We start from the raw sequence: 24339 nt of genomic DNA on the forward strand, positions 1-24339 counted from the left end.
TCACGTGATTATTTGCCATCTGTACATCATCTTTGGTGAGTTGTCTATTCAGATCTACCCAATTTTTAATGTGGTTGTCTGTTTTCTTGGTGTTTAGTTTTAAGAATTCTTATATATTCTGGATAGCAATCCTTTGTCAGATATGTGTTTTGCAAGGATTCTCACTTCGTGACTTGTCTTTTCATCCTCTTAACAGTGTCTTTCATTGAGCATAAGTTTTTAGTTGTATGAAGTCCAACTCATCAACTTTTTCTTTCACGGTCACCCTCTTGGTGGTGCTCTCTCTTTTTTAACTGATCTTTAAAGGTGAAAGGCTTTCTATGTCAGGCCACCCAGCCCACAAAGCTAGGTTTTTATATGTATGAATATTAGACCCTTTTCCTACAAGCAAACCTCAAAACTGAAGAATGACTATCTCTCTATATTTAAACTATAAAACTTAGCCAAATATTTAGGCATTTTTCTGAAAAGCAATTAAGAGAAAATACTAAATATTAAGACAAATAATTATTGCAGTATACTTACTTTCTTAAGAAATTCCAAGTAATGTCTTGCAAACAGTGTGACACAGAAATCCAGGAAATTACTTATTACTCTCAAAATCATAGCTGAGTAGAAAACTTTTTGTTATTTGTTAATACTAATACGTGCAACCTCTCCAAAAGAAGCTATGTATAAATAAAATATCTGGGTTCTATTTCTCCATTATGAAACAATCACACGTCCACTATATTAAAGATGGGCAAGATAAAATTAGAAAAAGACCTGATACTTCAAGAATATCATTTTAAGATAAATTATATGAGATTTATGAGCAAATATATATTAACTGTCTATTGTGTACCTGGCACTATACTTGGTAGTACAGGGAATACAACAGGGGATGAATCAACTCAGACACACAAAGAACAAATACTCTTCCCCCAAATCCCTTCAAATAAACTTTCTCTACATGGTATCATTGAGTTTGTGTATAATATCCACATGAACACTGACTTTCAGTATTTTCCTCTGGAAATTTCCTTTCATTTTCTACATAAAAAAGGGACATAGGGGAAAGCTAAACTGAAAAACCTATAAATCACATACGACTACTCCAAAAATCTAGCTATTCATCCCTACCCCAAACACCCAGAATGATGGAAAAGCTCAATCTCACCATATCATTTGAAGCCTTGTAATACTGGGATCAGGTCAAAAGGTCCTTTATCAATTAACAGTTAAACAAGAGTGGTATACCCATGGCTACAATCCTAACATAGAATGGGCTGTAGGAGCCAGCTAAGTTGAACCAGAACACTTTCTGAATACTTACTGATTGCCCCTGAGCAAGATGGAAAAGATGGTAGCAAGAAACCAGCCGAAGGAAGTGGTAATAGGAAAATGTACCTCCTCACTGAAATAAACGGACACCAGTCCTTCCCAATCCTTGACAGAATAGTTACATGACAGAAATACCACCCAGTTAGATGGCCCATTTGGTGAAAGAACCAATAATTCAATGTATCTCAACAAGTTTTTATTGAGCACCTATAATATGCCAGCCACGATTCTAGGCACTTAGGATGCATGAGTGAACAAGACAGACAAAAATCCCTGCCTTTGTTGTTTAAGAGCAGAGAGGGGACAGGGCGCCTGGGTGGCACAGCGGTTGAGCGTCTGCCTTCGGCTCAGGGCGTGATCCCGGCGTTATGGGATCGAGCCCCACATCAGGCTCCTCCACTATGAGCCTGCTTCTTCCTCTCCCACTCCCCCTGCTTGTGTTCCCTCTCTCGCTGGCTGTCTCTGTCTCTGTCGAATAAATAAATAAATAAATAAATAAATAAATAAATAAATAAATAAATAAAAAGAGCAGAGAGGGGAAAACAACAAAGCCATAAATGCAAAAATAAGTAAATTAAACAGTATGTTAGAACGTGTGAAGTGATAGGGAAAAGAGAAGAGAAGAGGGGCAGTGAGGCAGTATCAGGAGGGGAATGCAATTTTACACAGATGGTCAGCCCTTACTAAGAAGGTGACACCCAAGCAAAGAAATGATGAGGTAAGGGAGTTAGATATCTGTGGAATGAGCATTCCTGGCAGGGGAAGGAGGAATATGCTTGGTGAGGTGGAGGAACAAGGAGGCCAGTGTGGCTGGATGGCTAGAGAAGGGTGAGTACAGGGAGAAAAGGGCAGCAAGTACAAAGGAGTGACAGTGAAGGACCAGATCACTAAGGGAGAGGTTGGTAAATTTTTTCTTTAAATGACCAGATATTAAATAGCTTAGGCTTTTCGAGCCATGAGGTCTTTACTACTCAACTCTGCCTTTACTGTACAAATGTAGCCATAGACAAGATGTGAACAAATGGGAGTGGCTGTGTCCCAATAAAACTTTATTTACAGGCACAGAAATCTTGATTTCATATAATGTTCACATCACAATATATCAATTTTTAATTTTTTTAACCATTTTAAAATATAAAAACCACTCTTAGCCTGCAGGTGATACAAAAACAGTGGGCCAAATTTGGTCCATGGACCAAAGTGTGTCAGCTCCTAATACTGGGGATCCTTCCAGTCACTTTAAAGACGGTGGCTTTCACGCTGAGTGAGATGGGAAGCCCTTACAAGGTTTTAAGCAGAGAAGTGGTAATATCGGACTCATATCTTTAAAAGGTCACTATGATTGCCATGTTGAAATACAGAACAGGGAAGGCAAGAGTGGAAGGAAGGAGACCACTGGGAGGTTTAGTGATCAGATTTTGTATATATTCTGAAAGTAAAGATGACAGGATTTCCTAACAAACTGGATGTGTGAGTATGAGGGAACTGGAAGCATCAGGATTAACTTCAAAGTTTTTGGTCTGAGCAGACAAGTTAAGCAAGGTAAAAGGAGAGCAGGTTTGGGGGATTAAGATTAGGAATTCAGCTCTGTACCTGCTGATTAAATATTTTAAGTAGGCAACTGAATATGAACCTACAGTTTAGAAGAAAGGTCTGGATTAGGATACACATTTGGTACTTTTCAGCATAAAGGTAGCATATAAAGCCAAAAGATCACCAAGGAAGTAGGTAGGTATACCAATGAATGGGAGAAAGCAGAAGAGGCACAACTACAGTCAGAGAAGGGGTGGCCTAAGAGGCAGGAGGAAAATAAAGTAAGACTGTGCTGTTCTCAAAACCAAGAATGGAAAACTTATAAATAAGGCAAGCTCCTTGAATTAAAAACAAGAAAAGGGATACAGCATGAGAATGGAAATCCTCAGTTTTGCTCCTTGTTTTACTACAAAGGATGTTTCCGAATCAAAGATACCTGTATTTCGAAATCTTATACATGACAATGTCTAGTTTTGCCATGTTTTACCATTTAGAGGAACTTACCCTTCCTCTACACTATTCTTTCCCCCACCCCAGACCCTCATCTGGGGGAAACTTAACCTTGAGAATGTCATGTTCCTCTTCAAAACCTTCAACGACTAATCATTACGTAAGCAACCAGCATTGCATTCATCCACTCTGTGTGTCACCAAGGTCCTCCATAATACAACACTAATGTAAATCTCTCCCTGTTCCTTCTCTCACCGCTACAGTGCCACACAAAACAAGAATAATGACTCTTCCCCCAGAACACCTTGCAATGTACTGCTAACCTTTTTTTTTTTTTTAGATTTTATTTATTTGAGAGTGTGTGAGTGTACAAGCAGGGGGAGCAGCGGAGGGAGAGGGAGAAGCAGACACCCCAATGAGTAGGGAGCCCAATGTGGGGCTCAATCCCAGGACCCCGGGATCATGACCTGAGCCAAAGGCAGATGCTTAACCGAATGAGCCACCGAGGTGCCCCTACTGCTAAGCTTTAAATTAAATGTTCCCCTTACCTGGACTGCAACCTCTACTCCACCATGATCTGTCATTATTCATTCATTTACTGTCCATCTCAAATCTACCTCTCCATGAAGCTTTACCAAGTGCTTGAGATCAATATAATTTCTTCCTTCTTTGAGCCATCCAGCATTTTTTCAACTTCCTAATACCTGGCTTCAGTTATTTTTATCATAAGCGCCTTAATGAAACAATTTACTTTATCTGCAAACCACCTCATACAATGACCTGCACTCAGGCAGGCTCAATAAAAATCTGAATTCAACCTTTAGAGAGCACCTAACTGCAGAGTCCAAGAAGGTTCCATCTGAAAGGTCACCATCTCTTCCCATATATTTCCATGGCAGTCATCATCACAGTGACTTACAAGGAATTACTGACTCTTCCTCCATAGACACAAATTCAATTATTTATTTGACTTATTTCACCCATCTTGGATTAACCCCTCAAACCCTCTCCCATTCCTTTAGGACTTTACTACTTAGCTCACTGAAACACATTCAATTTCTACTCCTGGCATAATTCTAAGCAATTTCAGTAACAACAGAGATGATCCTTCTAAAATTCTGGGCTCTCCATTCCTTATATTTCTTTCCTCCGATGTTTTCATCTTCTTTCCTATTTCAGACACCCACTCCCCACCAAGGCTCCTAACCCCCTATCCGACCACCTTTCACAATCCTTCACCCTTTTCACACCGTCACTTCTGTCCTTATCTGACTGAAATTATACATCATCTGTCACTCATTTACACGAGCAACTCCCTCCGTTATCCCCTCCTGGCAAAACTCCAAACTTGCTTAAATCCAACCTTCTTGGCTACACCACACCAATAACCCTGGACAGTTGGATGCGACTTCAGAGATGGGGGAAAAAAAAAACACACACACAATTGTGCTTATTGGTCTTTCTCCTAAATTCACGGTCTATCCTCAAAAGGTCCAATAATCAATAGTTCTCAAACAGTACTGCAACCCTGGGGGATTTGAAAATGTGAGGTACAGTTTCTTGGTTGTCATAATGACTAGGTGAGTAATCCTAACATCTGGTATCCCAGGATGCTAAACATTCTTCAATGTCCAAGAAGCCCCACTGGGGGGGAAATAAATTCAGGGGCACCTGGGTGGCTCAGTCAGTTAAGCATCTCACTTCAGCTCAGGTCATGATTTCAGGGTCCTTGGACCAAGCCCCACGTGAGCCCCCCTGTCAGGCTTCCCACTCAGTGGGGAGTCATTTGTCCCTTTCCCTCTGCCCCCTCCTGTGCTCATGCGCATACATTTGTTCTCTACCTCTCTCAAAGTCTTTTTAAAAAAAGAAAAAAGAAAAAAGTCATTCACTTTCTTAATGATTCTTTCACATCTTCTCTTTTCAAACACCTATACCTCCCTCCCATATCCTGGCAATTGACTACTCATCCTGCTTTCTATTTCATTCAAAATACCAACCCCGCTGCATCTTTTCCCATATATTCTTCCTCCTTTTTACTATGAATGAATTGTTCCTATTCCTTTTTAGTGGAGAGCACTCAACTCAAATCCTGCTAAATCCCATTCCCTTTTGTCTACTTAAGAATATGGCTCCAGTAATCACTTCCTCTGCTCTCTCCTGCATAACTTTAACCTCTAGCTCCCCACCCCCAATTCTCTGCCCCTTTTAGAGCATCATTCTTTGAGTTTACATTTTTGGTTTCCATTTCCTCTCCTCCCGTTCTCTTAAATTCACCCCAATCAGCCTCTCACCCCAATGCTCTACTGGAACAGCTCTTGCCAAGGTCCCCTAGGACCCATGGTGTTTAAATACTGTGAACAATTCTCAGCCCTCACCTTAGCTGACCTCTCTCAGCAACAGGTGACACAGTTGACTGCTCCCTACTTGAAACATTTTACTTCCCTTGGCTTCCATCCAGTATTCCACTCTTAGTTCTCTTCCTACTTCATAAATTGCTCTGCTGGCTCCTTTCTTCTTATCTTCAGAGCCTCTAAATGCTAGAATGCCTCAGGACTCAGCCCTCACACTGAATCCCTTCACCATTGTACATGGACTCACTTGACAATCTCACTCCGGCTTGAGGCTTTAAATACCATCTATACACAGAGAACCACCAAATTTGTATCACCCTGAGTTCCAGATTCACACTCAAATACATAATCAACATATCTACCTGGATGTCTAATAAACATCTTAAAATGTGCACCAGATCAATTCCTGACCTGCCCCCCCCAAAAAAACAAACTTTGCTCCTTCCAGTGTTCCCTTGCTCAAAAGGCAACTACTCTTTTCTCCAATAGCTTATGACAAAAAGTCATCCTTGACAGCTCTCTTCCTATCACACCCCACATCTAATCCATTACCAAATCTTTCACCTGTAACCTGTTCTCTTTACGTAAAACAATAGCATCCAGAGTGTTCCCTTTAAAATCTAAATTAGGTCATATCCTTCTCTTTTTTTAAGTTTTTATTTAAATTCTAGTTAACATATAGTATAATATTAGTTTCAGGAGAATTTAGTAATTCATCACTTACATCACAAGTGCCCTCCTTAATGCCCATCACCCATTTAGCCCATCCCCCATTCACCTCCCCTCCAGCAACCCTGTTTGTTCTCTAAAGTTAAGAGTCTCTTACTGTTTGCCTCTTTTTTTTTAATCCCTTCCCCTATGTTCACCTCTTTTGTTTCTTAAATTTCATATAGGAATGAAATCATATAGTATTTGTCCTCCTCTGACTGACTTATTTTGCCTAGCATAATACATTCTAGCTCCATCCACATCATTGCAAATGGCAAGATTTCATTCTTTTGATGACTAATATTCCATTGTGTAGTGTGTGTGTGTGCGTCTATAACACATCTTATTACCCATTCATCAGTTGATGGACATTTGATTTTGAGCCTTTCCATAATTTGGCTAGAGGTCGTGTCACCCTTTGTTCAAAGGTTTCTGGTCTCTGAGTAAACACCTCATATAATGGCCTATAAATCAATCTGATTCCCCTTAACTTCTTGGCCTCATCCCCCACTGCTCCCCTCTTCACTGACTGTGTTCCATCCATGCTGGTATCCTTGCTATTTCTCAAACAATTCACACCACCCCCTCCTTGGAGCCTTCACATTTGCTATTTATTGCCACAGATATGCACATACCTCCTTCTCTTACTTTTTCAGGTGTCTTTTCAAATGTCCTTATCATGAGCCTATCCTTGATCATCCTATATAAAATAGCAACCCCTCCTCCAGCACATCTCTGACTTGTTTCTATCTCTCCATAGGATTTACCACTGGCATATGATGTCTTTGCCTACTCTTTGTTTTGCACACCTAGAACAACGCTTGGCACAAAAGGAGAAACTCAAATGAATTTGTCAAAACATTTTCCCATAAAGTATCACATTCAATGTTCACAATCCCCTGAAAAATAGTGAAAAACAGAATAAATGGCATACATTTTATAATCTTTTAAAATATGAAAGTACAAATACACAAAAATATTCAATGATTTGTCTATGATCACACATCAGCAGAGCCATCCTTAGAACTGGGGTGCATCTTTTCCAATTCACATCACTGTGCCCATGAGTAAATCAAAGAGCAGGTGTGTATTTAATTTTGCACGGTGATCTTTAAAAGTCCAAACTGAAATCTACTCCTTTATGTCGCAATCAAACATGAAGTAGCACCTGAACTGTACGTGCCTCAGTAGCTGTTTGTTTTCTTTTCACTAAAAGGCTGTGATAGAGGGCATCAGACTATCTTCGAAATTTACAGATCTTGTAACAATTCTGGTCAAAAGGAAAAAAGGAGTAATGAATGTGCCAAGAAATAGTTAACTATTCAAGTATTCTTTGTCTTCCTGTACCCACTGCAGCACACTTAACACTGAAGGGGTAAACCAGCACCTTGGTAAACAAGCTTCAAAGGGTGTCTCTGGTTCTCAAAAGACTTTTTGTTCCCATTCTACAGAGGAGAGCATGGCAAAAAAACTGTATCTGGAGAGAACGGACATGATGATTTTTCTTAATTAGCTGTTTGCAAAACAATCTCAAAACCTGCAATCTAGTTATAAAAAAGCAGTAATGTTAAAAATCACCAATTTTAAATCAAGTAGAAGTCACTCTTCACCTTGGCAAAAAATAAACAATTGGTTTTGACTCAAAAAAATCCATAAATTCACTAAGTATTACATCAATGCAGAAAAATTCTTCATATATAACAATACTAAATATTAAGAGACAGATTAGATCCTTCAGTAATATAATAATTTAATTTCCAGACTCTTGCCAAACTCATTCTCCTGTTTCTGGCATCCTCTGCCACAGTTGGAAACTGTGTATCTAGGTCAGAAAAGACAAGTAGCTTTTCAGAACAGCTCAACATCTTTGGCACAAGTAGTTGATAGTATAATTCAATCCTTTCACAAATTCCTTTTAAAATACACTATGATGTAAATCAAGATTAGTACTTCACAGTGCAGTAGTCTAATATTTAAGAAAAGCCACTGGAAAAAAACACATGCTAGATTTATAAAACTGATACAGGTCATGAGTTTGAGCTCCACCTTGGGGATACAGATTACTAAAAAGTAAATAACTTTAAAAAAAAAAAATGGACAGAGATAATGGACTAAAAAAAAAATACAAGGTAGCCAATACAATGTAATTAATGTAAGAGCAATGGGTTTAGGGTCAGAAGATCTGCCTTCTAATTCCAGCTCTGCTACTGATGAACTAGCCAATTTTGAACAAATCTCAACCTCTCTTGAGTCTCAATTCCCTCATTTATAAAGTAAAAGGGTTAGACTACACCCAGATTACTTTTTAGGTACTGTCTGTTTAAACATGATTCTGTAATAAACCAGAAATCTACAAGTACATTTTATATGAGACATATTAAATTTAATCCTTAAAACTCTATGTTTTTTTAATGTAATTGTAAATATTGTAGATAAAACTAAAACTAGATAGTTGGGGAAATTTGAATACGGAATAATTTGATAAAATTATGGAATTATCTCTAGAGGGTGATAATGGTATTGTGTGGGTTTCTCTTGGTGGGGGTGTTGATATCTAATCTGAGAGATACATACTATTTACAGATGAAATTATATATAAATCTGAGACTTTCTTTAAAATAATGTAGTTGGGGGTTGTGGGATAGTGAAATGAGACTGGACTTAAGTTGATAACTATTGCAAACAGATAGGGGCTCTCTCTACTTGTATATGTTTGAATATTTCTATAAGAAGGCTTTTAAACAGGAACAAATTTAAAACAGCCAATTTTCAATTTACCTGTAGTAAAATGAGATTTTCATGTCATATTTTCTTCAGGCACAATATGTCTGCTTTAAAGAATCCCTTATACTAACTGCACAAAACCAAAACTATAAAACCATCTTGGGAAGCAGTTTAGTAATAAATAATAGTCAAAGGTGTGGTTATCCTACAGCAACAATACTATTTCTGGTTACATTATGTAGAGAAACTCCAACACAAACAGTAAGACAGGTTAAAATCAATGCTTACTGCAGGACTTTTTATAATCACAAAACACTGGAAACCTAAATGTCCATCAATGAGAATGAAGATATAAATTGTGTAATGAATTACAGTGATACATCTCATCATTTCTAAAACTACAACAATGCTGGGTGGAAAAGCTAGTTGCAGAATAATTCATACAAAGTGATTCCTTTTATAAAGAGTTTGAAAATGCATAAAACAATGTTATATATAATTTATGGATAAATTATTTTAGTGCAAAAATCATTCAAGGTAATGACAAAAAAGTCAGGCGTGGTTATCACGGGGAAAAGAAGGAATAGAACAGCATAAGGATGGTTATGTATTTGAGTACTACTTCTTAAGAAAACAAAGCAAATTTGGCAAAATGCTAGCTTGTGAAAAAGTTGTGTGTGGTGAGTACACATTATTTATTATATTCCAGTTTGTCTATATGCCCAATACAATTTATAATTTCAAAATGTTTTTAAAATTATGCCCACATGTGTAAAATATTCAGAAACAAAAAGGAACCTTGGTCTTTTTTTTTTTTTTTAAAGGTTTTATTTATTTATTTGACAGAGAGACAGCGAGTGAGAGAACACAAGCAGGTGGGAGCTGGAGAGGGAGAAGCAGGCTTCCCACTAAGCAGGGAGTCTGACACAGGGTTCCATCCCAGGATGCTGGGATCATGACCTGAGCCGAAGGCAGATGCTTAATGACTGAGCCACCCAGGCGCCCTGAACCTTGGTCCTCTTGCAGAAAATTATTTTAGCCCTTAGCCTTTGGGGATTACCAAATTTTTCAGTTTAAACTAAATACTGATGTTGGAAAGAAGATACAAGAAAGTTCCATCAAAGAAGACTAAAAAATTGTGAAAATTGTGTGTGTGTGGGGTGTGTGTGTGTGTGTGTGTGTGTGTGTGTGTATTTAATGGAATGAGACATACTCCTACACAGATTTATCCAGGGGAATAACCAAAGACTTTATTCCAACTATTTTAACATTCAAGAATAAAAGTAACTTCTAATATAAACATATATTCATGTAACATCCTTTTAATGTTTGTCTAAATGGATCAGGAAGGTCATAATCATTATCTCACCTGTTGGTCATTATAAAAAAAAAAAATTTTTTAAACCATACAGTAAGGTCCAGAGTAAGGGTAAATCATTCTGGAGACATATAGGCTGGTAAGAGGTTAGGGAAAAATCATGATAGCAGACCAGTGACCTCCACTCAGGTTTAAAGCGCAAATGTGAATCCAGCTTTTAACAAGGGTTTATTTTCTTTTGGGGGTGGGGAGGAGAAATGAGTGTTATTCACATCTTAAGCTACATTCTGTCCTCTCTGTTGTCCTACCACTGCAACCTCAGACCTTTAAATAAATGTCATCTGTAACATGAACAGATATTGGCATATAAAATAAGAAAAAGAAAAACAATTCCTTAAAGACACATAAGTGCTGACGATAAAATATATTCAAGTATATTAAAATCTAGAACTTTTGGTTATCAAAAACACCTTAAAGAATGTGAAAAGTCAAACTGAAAAGACTTTGAGAATATGTACATCTAACAAAAGTATCAAAACTACATAAAGACGACTTAAAATCCAAAAGAAAAGCACAAACAACCCAGGTGAGGGGGGAAAAAAAAAGAGGTCACAAACAAGCATCTCACAGGAAAAAAAACAAAAAACACAAGACCAATGAAAACGTAATACCATTTATACCCATTCAAGGTACAAAAATTTAGTCTGACAATTCCAACTGTTAGAAGGGATATGTCTGTAGGGTCTTTTACAGATTGACAATGGGAAAAAAATGTCTGGAATAATTTCCACAAATTGAATAAACCCATACTCTATTACCCAGGGGTTTTACTCCTAGGTATGTATGAAGAGAAACTTACATGTACAAGAGACATGTATTAAAATGATCACAGCAAAATTATTCACTGTAGCAAAAAAACCTAGAAAACATGGAAAATACCCATTCACAGGAGAATGAATGAATAAACTATGTTACTTTGATATAATGGATTATTACTCAGCAAAGTGTACGCAACTACTACAGTAACATGCAACAACACGGATAAATCTTAGCAATACAATATTAAATAAAAATAGTAAGTCTCAAATGATTACATATAGAATGTATTTTTTGTAAAATTAAACCCAAAACAAAAAGATACATTTTCTATGACTCCATAAAGATGTCATGAAGCTATACAAAACTGGAAAACTAGAGAATGAGGAATACAGAATTCAGGTTGTAAATTCTGGGGGGAGGAGAGAAGCATGAGGGTAGGAGAACCTAAAAAAAGTCAGACGTAGATTATTAAGGACCTATCCTTTTGTTCTGGTGGTGGGTTTACAGGGGCTTCTTAAATTCTAAAAAGAGAATAAGCCTGGATGGCTCAGTCGGTTAAGTGTCCAACTCTTGATTTCGGCTCCAGTTGTGATCTCAGGATCCTGGGATGGAACCCCGCATGAGGCTCTGTGTTCAGTGAGGAGTCCATTTGAGATTCTTTCCCTCTGTGCCCCCCCCCATGTGCATGCTCTCTCTCTCTAAAACAAATAATCTTTTAAAATAAATAAAATAAAATAAAAACAAGGCTATGTGTGAGCCAATGACAGCATGCCTTAAACAAGGATTACAGCTAATCCATTATCTAATTCGATCCACATTATATCCAATTTTTTTAAAGATTTTATTTATTTGTCTGAGAGGGAGAAAGAGCACAAGCAGAGGGAACAGCAGGCAGAGGGAGAGGGAGAAGCAGACTCCCCGCTGAGCAGGGAGCCCAACGTGGGACTTGATCAATGTGAGTAACTCAGGGACTGAGCCATCCAGGCATCCCTCTATACAATTTTTTAAAAAGCTTCTAACCCTATGTTAACTAAAGCCTATGTTGACTAAACTGAGTTTTGGTCTTCCTGACTGGAGTATAACTTTTTTTTTTTTTTTAAGATTTTATTTATTTGACAGAGAGAGAGACAGCCAGTGAGAGAGGGAACACAAGCTGGGGGCGTGGGAGAGGAAGCAGCAGGCTTCCCAGTGGAGCAAGGAGCCCGATGTGGGGCTCGATCCCAGGACCCTGGGATCATGCCCTGAGCTGAAGGCAGACACTTAACAACTGAGCCACTCAGGCGCCCCTGGAGTATAACTTTTTTAATTAAAGTCAAATCTACTCAGCTGTAAACAGCTGTTATACTATTTTTCCTAATGTGAATAACTTCAAAAATATGAATTGCTGACATGGTATCCTAAGTTAATAGGCCAGTTATTATGTCTAAGTCACAAACTATGATTGGACTCCTGGCATACTCAATAGAACAGTATTCATGAAACTGCAATTTAATAAGTACTCATAGCTTGCTACATACTGGAAAGGGAACAAAAACTTCCATGTCCATAGAAAATATCCTTGTATTTTATAAGACAACTTGTTTCTTGCCCAACCCTTAAAACACAGATGCCAACTCAAGAATCTCATAACTCATAAATGACACTTCCAAGTCAACCTCAGTGTTTTTTCACAACCTCTGTTCAGAAAAAGAACAAGTCAAATGCAAAAACTCTTCCTTACTGCAGATCTTCTCAGCTATTAGAAAACTTAGGGGCGCCTGGGTGGCACAGCGGTTAAGCGTCTGCCTTCGGCTCAGGGCGTGATCCCGGCGTTATGGGATCGAGCCCCACGTCAGGCTCTTCCGCTATGAGCCTGCTTCTTCCTCTCCCACTCCCCCTGCTTGTGTTCCCTCTCTCACTGGCTGTCTCTATCTCTGTCGAATAAATAAATAAAATCTTAAAAAAAAAAAAGATACTAGTGTCTTTTGATTCNTAAATAAGTGCCCATGTATATATCTAACATTCATCAAAAAATAAGATTATAAAAATAATTTGTTCTATTCAATTTGTACATTTTGTAATTCCAGTTAATATGGTATTTATAGAACTATATATTCACCTACCTCTGACAGAGGTTCATGAGGAAAACAGTATATAAATAACTGATAAACACACATGAAAAATGATCTTCATATGTAAAAGAAATCCCCTTGTCTGAATTTCCCGTGGGAAAGAAAGTTCAAACTTCTAAAATAATGTATTTATTATCTGGAAAGCTTTAAATTGTTTAACCACCTGGGTAATACTAAACCACAAAAGGGAGAGAGCAAGAGAAAGACAAAGGGGAAAGACCAAGCAAAACAAGTAATGATGTGAAAAATAGATTGTTATTTTGTGAAGTATTATTATTCTCCTGTCAAACACTCCCAGATCGCCTAGGTTTTCCCAAGATAGAGCCTTCACATCACTATCAAAGATCTTACCCTCAAATAAGTAGGATAAAAACATTAGAGGCAGTATTGAAATAGGACTATTTCCTACCTGCATTATCATTAGGCAGATAAGACAGCAATTAGTGAATAAACTGTGTCTTAATACACACTACCTTCAACATTATACAAAGCAATTCCTACAAAGCATTACACAAAGTAAATTCAGCATCACAATCCTGTGTGATTCAAAGTCTCATCATCTGACAGATGGAAAAACAGACTCATAAAGAACTCTTACAAGATCACTCAACTAGTAAATGGCAGCAATTAAATGCAAACTCAGGTTTACTGACAGACTTCAATGCAAAAAAAAGTAAAGGAAAAAAATGGAATGTAAGTCAGAAGACCAGGGCTATATAATGTTGGAATGGCCCTAACAGCCACAGAGGCCTTTCCCCTGGCCCTGTGGATTCTGCTTCTGGAAAAAATAAGACTTCCCACTCTATGTGCTTCACAAGGCTACTGTGAGGATCACGGAGTAACAGGTGGGCAAGTATTTTAGAAAGTACAGTGTTGGGGCGCCTGGGTGGCACAGCGGTTAAGCGTCTGCCTTCGGCTCAGGGCGTGATCCTGGCGTTCTGGGATCAACGCCCCACATCGGGCTCTTCTGCTATGAGCCTGCTTCTTCCTCTCCCACTCCCCCTGCTTGTGTTCCCTCTCTCGCTGGTTGTCTCTATCTCTGTCAAATAAATTTTTAAAAAAATCTTAAAAAAAAAAAAAGTACAGTGTTATATAAACAGAGAAGATGACCCTTCCAACCTAACCAATGACAGCAATTCCTGAACTCAAGGGACAGCAACACAATACACCATGAGCTTGTGACTGGTGTTTTTTTTCAGTCTGCAACAAATTCTGCAGTTCAAGAAGAATCTGGACTAAATCTCAATTATTCAGTGTGTGATTCATAAACGGAAAAATACAACCACTAGATTATTTATCAAAATTTGATAGTTTAGGGGGGCCCGGCTGCTCACTCAGTTGGGCGTCTGCCTTCGGCTCTGGTCATGATCCCAGGGCCCAGGGATAGAGCCCTGCGTCAGGATCTCTGCTCAGTGGGAAGCCTGCTTCTCCCGCTCCTGCTCCCCCTTCTTGTGTGCTCCCTCTCTCTAATAAATAAAATCTTAAAAAACAAACAAACCAAAAACAACAGTTTATCAAGACAGAGCAGAATAAATTCTCTCTTGCCTAAAAAAGCCTCCCCAATCCCTATCAGTAAAATAATGATGATGCCACAGCAATAATAGCAATGTTTGCTGTACGCCAAGCAGTTGGGTAAGCATTTTACATGCATTACTTCATTTAATCCTCAAAAACCCTCTATGGAAGATGTCATTATATCAATTTTACAGAAGAAACAATAGTCTAGAAGAGTAATTTATCTGAGATCAAACAGCTAGTCAATGGCAAAGCCAGGATTCAAACCAGATAACCTGTCCACAAAACTGGAGCTCCTTATGACTCACTCTGCTATAAAGCATCTGCCAAAAAAGCCCACTCATCTCTCAAAGGCTACCTCTACAGGAAGCCTTCCTTCATCCCAACCCAAGTCTAAAACCAATTCTCCCTTCAAAGCACCACTTCATTTCTTCTGTGGTTACACCTCTATCTACCTATCTTATACAGTTATGAAAGAACAAATATAAAAATCTATTAACATCTTTATGAATCTTGACATACATATATACTATATACATGCACACAAACACACACATATATACACACATATGTGTATAGAAGAGCAAGCATGTAACTTACCTGAGTCTTGCGTTCCTCATCCCTGAAGAACCATCTACATCAACAAGACCCATTTTGAAACTAAACAAGAATGTCTTTCAACCTTCTTAACAGAGACATTAAGTTATTTGCCCAATACCATAGGGTGAATGACAGAGCCAAGATATGAATTCATGTTTGTTTATGTATTGTTATTTATGTTTATTTATGATTCATGTACTAAATTAGCTGCCTGATTCCAAAGCCCAGTGTTCTTAGTACTATCCGCACTGCTCACCCAATCGTTTAGCCTCTCAGATCTTAAGTCTTAAGGATGGAGGTGGGGTAGGGACCAGAACCATGCTAATCCCTTTTGCTACTGAGTCAACAAATATTTATTGTAACAAAATTACAGAAACTAAATAAAGACATCATTGGTAATGTTTAAAACTCCAGCTTCCAAGTGAGATTCTGGACTCTAGTTTTTCCAGAGCACAAAGTTAGGCCCACTCCCTCCCTATCCCCAACAACGAGAAAAAGAAAGCATTTCTAAAATCTGATTTCCCACTTCTGCTGGAAATTAGACGCAAGCATGCTTACTCAGTAACCTATTCTCAGAAATAAGATGCTCAACTCAGAATAAAAATTTCAAAATACCACCCTTAACTTCTTAGACCTTTTACCCTCATTATGCCCTCAGTTTAGACAGCACCTTCCCCAGGCAGCCTTCCCTGATCTTGACCTCTATCTCTGCCCGTTCCCAGCCAGGACTGAATAAATTAGCCCTCCCCCATGCTCCCACTGCACTAGCTTTGCCTTATGTTGCACCACTGAACAGTTCTATAACTACATGTTCCTTAAAGGCAGATATTTTGTTTTGTTCTCTGCCGCGCTCCTTGTATATATCACAGTACCTGGAGAGTAAGCTCTCAAATATTAGTCAAAAAATAAACAAATGAAAAAATGACTAATGACCTAATTATGACTGTCTTGGTATTTTTTTTTTGAGAGAGAGAGAGAGAGCGTGCACGTGTGAGCAGGGAAAAGGGGAGGGGGAGGGAGGGAGGCAGGGAGGGGGAGAGAGAGAGAGAGAGAGAGAGAGAGAGAGAGAGAATCTTAAGCAGGCTCCACACCCAGTGCTGAGCCCAACTCAGCATAACCCTGAAATCAGGACCTGAGCCGAAATCAAGTCAGATGCTTAATGGACTGAGCCACCAAGCAAAGGTGCCTGTCTTGGTATTTTCGTGGGAGGCATATGACTCATAACTTAGACAATCTTGCCCTAGGGCTGTATCTCTACTACGCTATAAGCAAGCAGATACCATAAGCGCAGTTACTGTGCACCCTTTGCTTGCTGGGAAGAAAATTCAAGTGTATAAGAGTGAGTTTCAACTGAGATGCTGACTGCAATTCATTCTAAAGGTGCTTTATTCCCAGATAATTCGAGGAAACTGCTCATATAAACCGCAAACACTGCTACCACATCACGACCAATCTTGTAAAATGATCACCTTGGCAGTTACTTCATTTTTGATCCCCCATGTACCACAGTGTGTACAAGACACTTTACATTAATCATCTAACTTAATGTTTACATCAGCCCATGATCAGTCTCCATTTTAAGGCTCCTCATTTGAGGAGCTCAGACTCACCACAAGGGCAAATGTACAATTTGAACCCAAATCTGTTAGGTGCCAAAACCTGTGGATCGCTACACTAAAGTGTCTTCAAGTAAAAGATACCTGCCTTGTCTACTTCATAAGGTACAGCCAATTAACTAAAAATTCAGCTTAAGGGGTCAGAAAGAAAAAATCATCCAGTAACTTAAAATGTTAAGGTTAGGCCTTCCATTCAGCATTACATAGATAAAAACTCAACCCAAAAGATAAAAGGAGCTTCAAGAATCAAAACTGCCATAATGAAATGAGTTATACAATCCTAAAGGATGCTGTCATGAGAAAACTTAAGTCACTGTTAGAACTTGAGCTTTTTCAAAACAGTTAATCAAAATGATGAATACAAGGATAAACTGATCATCTGTTAACAGAGTGGTTAAAGGTTAGGAAAGCAGGCCAGAAGAGAAGAAGACAGAAAAAAAAAACCTCTTATTCCAAGAAAAACAGACCATATGCAAAGTTCTTCCCTTGCCAATTTATAGAAAGCACAAAGAGTATAGAAAATAGGAGAAATGTGAAAGTATTTACAGGAATTTTCTTTTTTTTTTAAAGTTGCCAATTAAAACAAAAATGTTCAAATCATTAGTAATTAGATACCACAGAATAACTGACATACAATCTAAAAAACAGCACCATGTGTTTAGTCCCTCTACACTTAGAGTACAGTAACTGAAAGGAAATTTCTCTAGCAAAATCATTGCAATAAGTTAAATAAGTTAAACCTCACTTAAAATTACAATTAGCTGCTTGTCAGATATTGTCAGTAAAGTCATCTGGTTTTATGCTGAATTATTCAACCTTAGAAGAAACACATAAGTGGTGTCCATTCTTAAATCATTTCCCATTCTCCTCTGTGACAATATTTGAAGATACTGGCATTTTAATACTGTAAATCCACACTGCTTCTTCTCTGACATATGTCTGCTTTTCTACTTTTTTTTTTTTTTAAGATTTTATCTATTTATTAAACAGAGATAGAGACAGCCAGTGAGAGAGGAAACACAGGCAGGGGGAGTGGGAGAGGAAAAAGCAGGCTCATAGCAGAGGAGCCTGATGTGGGGCTCGATCCCACAACGCCGGGATCACGCCCTGAGCCGAAGGCAGACGCTTAACCGCTGTGCCACCCAGGCGCCCCTGCTTTTCTACTTCTTAAAAGATTAATGAGCCCTCACTTAAACGCATTCCTAGTCCGTCAGTCCTGATGCTTCAATGACCTTATACAATTTCCCTTGGAAAAAATGTTAACAGAGAAAGCGGTTTTTTTATTCTTCATACCTATGGCAGAAGCTTAGTTAGCATCCTCAGGTTACACGCCATTTCCTGAAGAAACAATGTTAAATAGAACCCAGAGATGATGTTTCTAAATTCAGGATCCAGCACAATTCCTACATCTTTCCTATGGCATATTTACAGCTTCCTCCTATGACACAGTTTGATCACAGATTTAACTACCTCCTTCTGACTACAGAGTTTGTTTTTTTTAAAGAGTTCTTTATTTATTTGGGAGACAAAGAGCGAGCGCGCATGCCTGGGAGGGCAGGGGGAGGCAGGGAGCAAAGGGAGAGGGAGAGAAAAACTTTAGCAGATTCTGCACTGAGTGTGGAGCCCAAAAGACCTGAGCTGAAACCAAGAGACACTTAACTGACTGCACCATCTAGGCACCCCCTGACAACAGAGTCTTAACATGGAATGTTTTCTTCACTATTATTGTTATTGATAAAATGAATTAACTGAGGAGAAGATTAGGACTGATATGTAATACGTAATCACAAAAATGATGCAATGGGGACATGACCTCAGTGAATCACATAGCTTATCCATACATTAACACAACTTCAAAGGTTTTACATTCCCTATACCCAGGTGCAGAGGTATGAAAAGATAATTTGGTTAATAATATTTATCCTATACACATTCTATTGGTAACCAGAATTGTGATTAACCATGTACCAGACACTGGTTACTAATATGTATCATCTCATTTAGTAATAATAATAAAATGATACCAAATACTTAAATTGTGCTTACTCTGTTCCAGCCATTGTTCTAAGTACATTGCACATATTAACTTAGTTAATCCTCACAACAACTATGAAGTAAGTACTATAATTATTTCAAATTCACAAATGAGGAAACTGAGGCTTTGAAAAGATAACTAACTTACAGTATTAGTGAGGAAGTGATACAGCCATAATTGAAATTTAGGTTGGAATATGGAATCAGGACAAGCTCTTACCCTCCAAGTAATACTTTCTGCTTTCATTGTATCACTCCACCCCAAATAACTCTTCAAGGGCTCCCTGCCACCTAGAAGATAGAGAATAGGAATATATGGCTCTCCATAATGAGGCATCACCTCACATACACAATCTTATCTCCAACAACATTTACATCCTTCAGCTAGAGCCAAATCAACGGTGCTGCCATCCCCCAAATCCATCATTTAACCTTCCGTGCCTTTCTTCAAATGATTTGCCCCTGCCTAAAACAGCCTCTACAATCTCCACCCTCAACAAATCTGCCCGTGGTTCAGACAACATTCCACCTCCTTTCCAGGACAATCTTTGGCACTTCCAGACAAATATGAAATTCCCTTTGCATAAACTCTTTAATTACTGCAAGCTATCACCATTTTACCTATTAGCCATATACTGCCTCATTGCAACTCTAATGTTTTTGGCATGTTTTTCTCTAAACTATAAAACTAAGGGTCAGAATTATGCCTCAAAATCTGGTATCCACCTCAGTCTGCAGCAGTGTTATACATATAACAGGAGCTGAATAAATACTGTTGAAGAGATGAGTATATACTTTTCTTTAGTGAGAGGCAGTAAGGCAAAGTGGGGAAAGTACAGCAGTTGATGTCCAATAGACCTGGATTTTAATTTACCATTTGCTAACTGTTTGGCTGGCAAGTTGTCCTGAGTTTCTACCCGCACCTGCACAAACAAAAATAAAAACCTACATCCCACAAGGTTGTTATAAAATGTAAGTGAGAGCAAAAAGACAAATTACCCTCAAAGGAGAGGCAGACTGACAGCTCTCGATATTTACAATGGAAGCCAGAAGAGGAATGGTTATCTTCAATGTGCTTAGAGAAAGTAACTTGCAATACAGAATTCTATATCCAGGGAACATATCCTTCAGGAATGAATGCACTTCCGGGGAGGGCGGGGAGAGAAAAGAGAGAGTTCACCACCAGAAGACCTATACTAAAATAAATTCTAGGGACGCCTGGGTGGCTCAGTCGTTAAGCGTCTGCCTTACGCTCAGGTCATGATCCCAAGGTCCTGGGATTGAGCCCCTCATCCGGCTCCCTGCTTGGCGGGAAGCCTGCTTCTCCCTCTCCCACTCCCCCTGCTTGTGTTCCCTCTCTCGCTGTGTCTCTCTCTGTCAAATAAATAAAATATTTATTAAAATAAAAAAATCCTGAAGGCTGTTCTTCCAACAGAAAGAAAATTATCACAGATAAAAGATCAGAGTTCAGACAGAAGAGGAGCAAAGAAATAGATAAATACAGTTGACCCTTGACCATCGTAAGGGGTTAGGGGTGCTGACCCCTCCCCATGCACAAAATCTGCACATAACTTTTGACTCCACCAAAACTTCACTACTAATAGCCTACTGCTGCCCTGAAACCTCACTGATAACATAAACACTCAACACATATTTTGTATGTTATAGGTATTATATACTGTACTCCTACAATATGTATGCTAGAGAAAATTTAGTAAGAAAATCATAAGGAGTGCCTTGGTGGCTCAGTTGGTTAAGGGTCTGCCTTCAGCTCAGGTCATGATCCCAGGGTCCTGGGATTGAGCCCCTCATCAGACTCCGGGCTCAATGAGGAGTCTGCTTCTCTCTCGCCCTCTCCCTCCTTGTGAGCTCCTTCTCTTTCTCGCTCTCACTCTCTCTCAAATAAATAAACAAAATCTAAAAAAAAAAAAAAGAAAGAAAGAAAAGAAAAAGAAAATCATAAGGAAGAGAAAATACATTTACAGTACTATACTATATGGAAAAAAATCCATGTACAAGTGGACCCATGCAGTTCAAACCTGTGTTGTTCAAGTCAACTGTAAACAGATAAATTCAAATTAATACTAACAGTTCAAATGTTACAAAATATAACAATACTGACTTGTGGGGTTTAAATATATAAAGTACACAACTATAACAACTAAGTTGAGATGCGGGTAAAGAAGTTAAAGTGTTCTAAGACACATACATTGTCAAGATAAAGGGTAACAGTATCAAGTAAAAACAGACTCTAGTAAGTCAAAGATGCATGATAAACTTTCTTTAAAAAAATCCATCAAAAGAACTGAAAAAGACTATATAGCTTCCAAAGTAATCAAGGAGAAAAAGTTTATTAAAAAATACCCCAGTCTCCTTACCTTTGTTTTTATTTTTCATGTCAGTGTCTTTTTTAGGAGACTAGGGCAACTGTCATATGGAATGCCCCACATTATGATTTCTCTGATTATTTCCTCATTTCTGGCAATAATATAACCAGAGGTAATGTTACATAGTTCTTATTACATCAAGTCAGGGAGTATTTGATGTCACCTTGGTGATCCTAAGTTTAACCACTTGGTTAAGGTGATAAATGCCAGATCTCCACATTATAAAATTATTTTCCCTTTTGTAAGTAGTAAGTAATCTGTGATGTGATACTTTAATACTGTGTGAATGTCCTTTTTCCCTAACAACTTAGCAGCTTTAGCATCCACCAATGATCCTTGCCTGAACTAAATTATTACTGGGGTATACAAAAAGATTATTTTCTAATTATATCATTCCCTTTTCATTTATTTTCTGGTGATCTTATGCAAAGAAGATCTCTACCTTTCTCTCCACACCCCTTACCCTCCTCTCCCCCCCAACTCACTATGAACAAATAGAATATTCTTAAAATTCAATGTCCATTGCCATAGTTCATCATGCATACACAAGTTGTCTCAAATCTGGCCAAGGGTAGGCTTTACAAGTGAGTTCCTGTGTCCTCTGGACATGAACTGCTGGTCTTTGACAGCAACCTTGCTTTTTTTTTTTAAGATGTATTTATTTGAGAGAGAGAGAGCACGTGTGAGAGCGAGGGGCAGAGGAAGAGAATCTTCAGTCTCCCCACTGAGCGTGGAGTCTGATGCTAGGCTGGATCCCATGACCCATGAGATCATGACCTGAACCAAAACCAGGAGTTAGATACTTAACCCACTAAGCCACCCAGGCACCCCAGCTCCCTGGCTTTTTGACCCAAGATGTCCCAGACTCAGCTAGCACTTTTCCTGCCCTACATCTGGAACCAGCTCCAAGGAACATTTCTCCAAGGTTTCTTTTAGTGGGAAATGGTACTGAAAATTAAATTATTTGGGCACTAGGTATGCTCTTCTCCACTGGACGTCATTGCTGATAGGTCCTTTCAGTGGATAGGGCAAGTAAATACACTTATTTTTTAAATCATAAGTTCATATTGATATTTCCAATGCAGATTTAACATTACAAGGTTTTTTCTTCTTGGTTTTATTTTCTTCTACTAAAATCTGATTCTAAAAAACATTATATTTTTGTGTTGTTGTTTTTTTAAGATTTTGTTTGTTTATTTATAAAGGTTTTATTTATTTACTTGACAAAGAGAGAGACAGCCAGCCAGAGAGGAAACACAAGCAGGGGGAGTGGGAGAGGAAGAAGCAGGCTCCCAGCGGAGCAGGGAGCCCGATGCAGGGCTCGATCTCAGAACCCTGGGATCATGCCCTGAGCCAAAGGCAGATGCTTAATGACTGAGCCACCCAGGTGCCCCAAGATTTTATTTATTTATTTGACAGAGAGAAAGAAAGAGAGTATAAGCAGGGAGAGCGGCAGGCAAAGGGAGAGGGAGAAGCAGGCTCCCCAATGAGCAGGGAGCCCAATGTAGGGCAAGATCCCAGGATCCTGGGATCATGACCTGAGCTGAAGACAGACACTTAACCAACTGAGCCACCCACACCACCATATTTATGTGCTTTTTAATTAACAAAAACTACGAAATGAAGTTTGACATCTATTTGTGATATAAGCCCTCAGAGGCAAGAAACTTCATGCCACCTTATAAAAATTTTATTTTTGATTATGACACAAACAGAACAAAGGTGCTAGAGTAGAACAACAAAGCAGAAGAGAAGGTAGGCAAGCCACTCTGGAAATACTACAGTTAGCTAGTCAAAATTCCACATGGATTGGCACTGGAAGAAGCTGAACTTCCTTTCTTCCGTAAATTATACTCTGCAACATACATTTTAAAGTTCTGAATCTTGGATTGCCACAGAATAAAATCTGCCAAGAAAAAGAAAAAAAAATACTCAAATTTTTATATTAGTTCTAATCTTTTTTTTTTTTAAAGATTTTATTTATTTATGTGACAGAGAGACAGCCAGCAAGAGAGGGAACACAGCTACTCAAATTTTTATATTAGTTCTAATCTTTTTTTTTTTTTAAGATTTTATTTATTTATGTGACAGAGAGACAGCCAGCAAGAGAGGGAACACAGCAGGGGAGTAGGAGAGGAAGAAGCAGGCTCCCAGCAGAAGAGCCAGATGGAGGACTCGATCCCTAAAGCCGGGATCACACCCTGAGCCGAAGGCAGACGCTTAACGACTGCGCTATCCAGGCGCCCCTATTAGTTCTAATCTTGACAAAAAGATGTGAGCTCCATTTATGAAGAAACTAAGAAGAGATAAAGCCGACCAAATAGACACCAGCCCATGCCTTGTCTAATCTGTGTCCAATCATCAGCCCAAATCTTTTTTTGTTACTGCTCCCTAAGAGCTGGGCACACTTTTAAACAAAAATGCAATTCTTCATTCACAGAACAAAATAGCTTTCATGAAATCTCTCCCAGTTCCGAAAACAAAAAAGAGCTATCTATTACCTACAGAATCCAATCAGATTCCATCTGACTGGGGCGCCTGGGTGGCACAGCGGTGAGCCTGCTTCTTCCTCTCCCACTCCCCCTGCTTGTGTTTCCTCTCTCGCTGGCTGTCTCTATCTCTGTCGAATAAATAAATAAAATCTTAAAAAAAAAAAAAAAAAGATTCCATCTGACTTAATTCAACCCTTTCACCGTTCACCGTTTCCAACATACCATCCACTTCTAATTCAGTAAGATCACAAAGTTCTCTCTCCCAAAAAAATGCCAAGATTACCCAGCCTACACAGTCTTTACTTTTTTCATGCAACTTCCACTGAGCATTTATTTACCATATACATCCTATATTCTG

At 38.6% G+C, this 24339-nt stretch overlaps 1 protein-coding gene across 2 annotated transcripts in view; it reads right to left on the reverse strand.

The window, feature by feature from the left end:
• Nucleotides 1–19394, reverse strand: part of STRBP (spermatid perinuclear RNA binding protein) — an 86537-nt gene extending 67143 nt beyond the window's left edge. The window contains exon 1 of one of the 2 annotated variants that reach the window (XM_034664468.1): nt 19323–19389. The gene's annotated coding sequence lies outside the window, so the exon portion shown is untranslated. Of the gene's footprint in view, nt 1–19322 lie in introns of both variants that reach the window. The other variant, XM_019800465.2, reaches the window with a different exon arrangement.
• Nucleotides 19395–24339: the final 4945 nt, after the last annotated feature.

This window comes from Ailuropoda melanoleuca, chromosome 7 (assembly GCF_002007445.2).
Source record: "Ailuropoda melanoleuca isolate Jingjing chromosome 7, ASM200744v2, whole genome shotgun sequence".
Taxonomy (NCBI): Eukaryota; Metazoa; Chordata; class Mammalia; order Carnivora; family Ursidae; genus Ailuropoda; species Ailuropoda melanoleuca.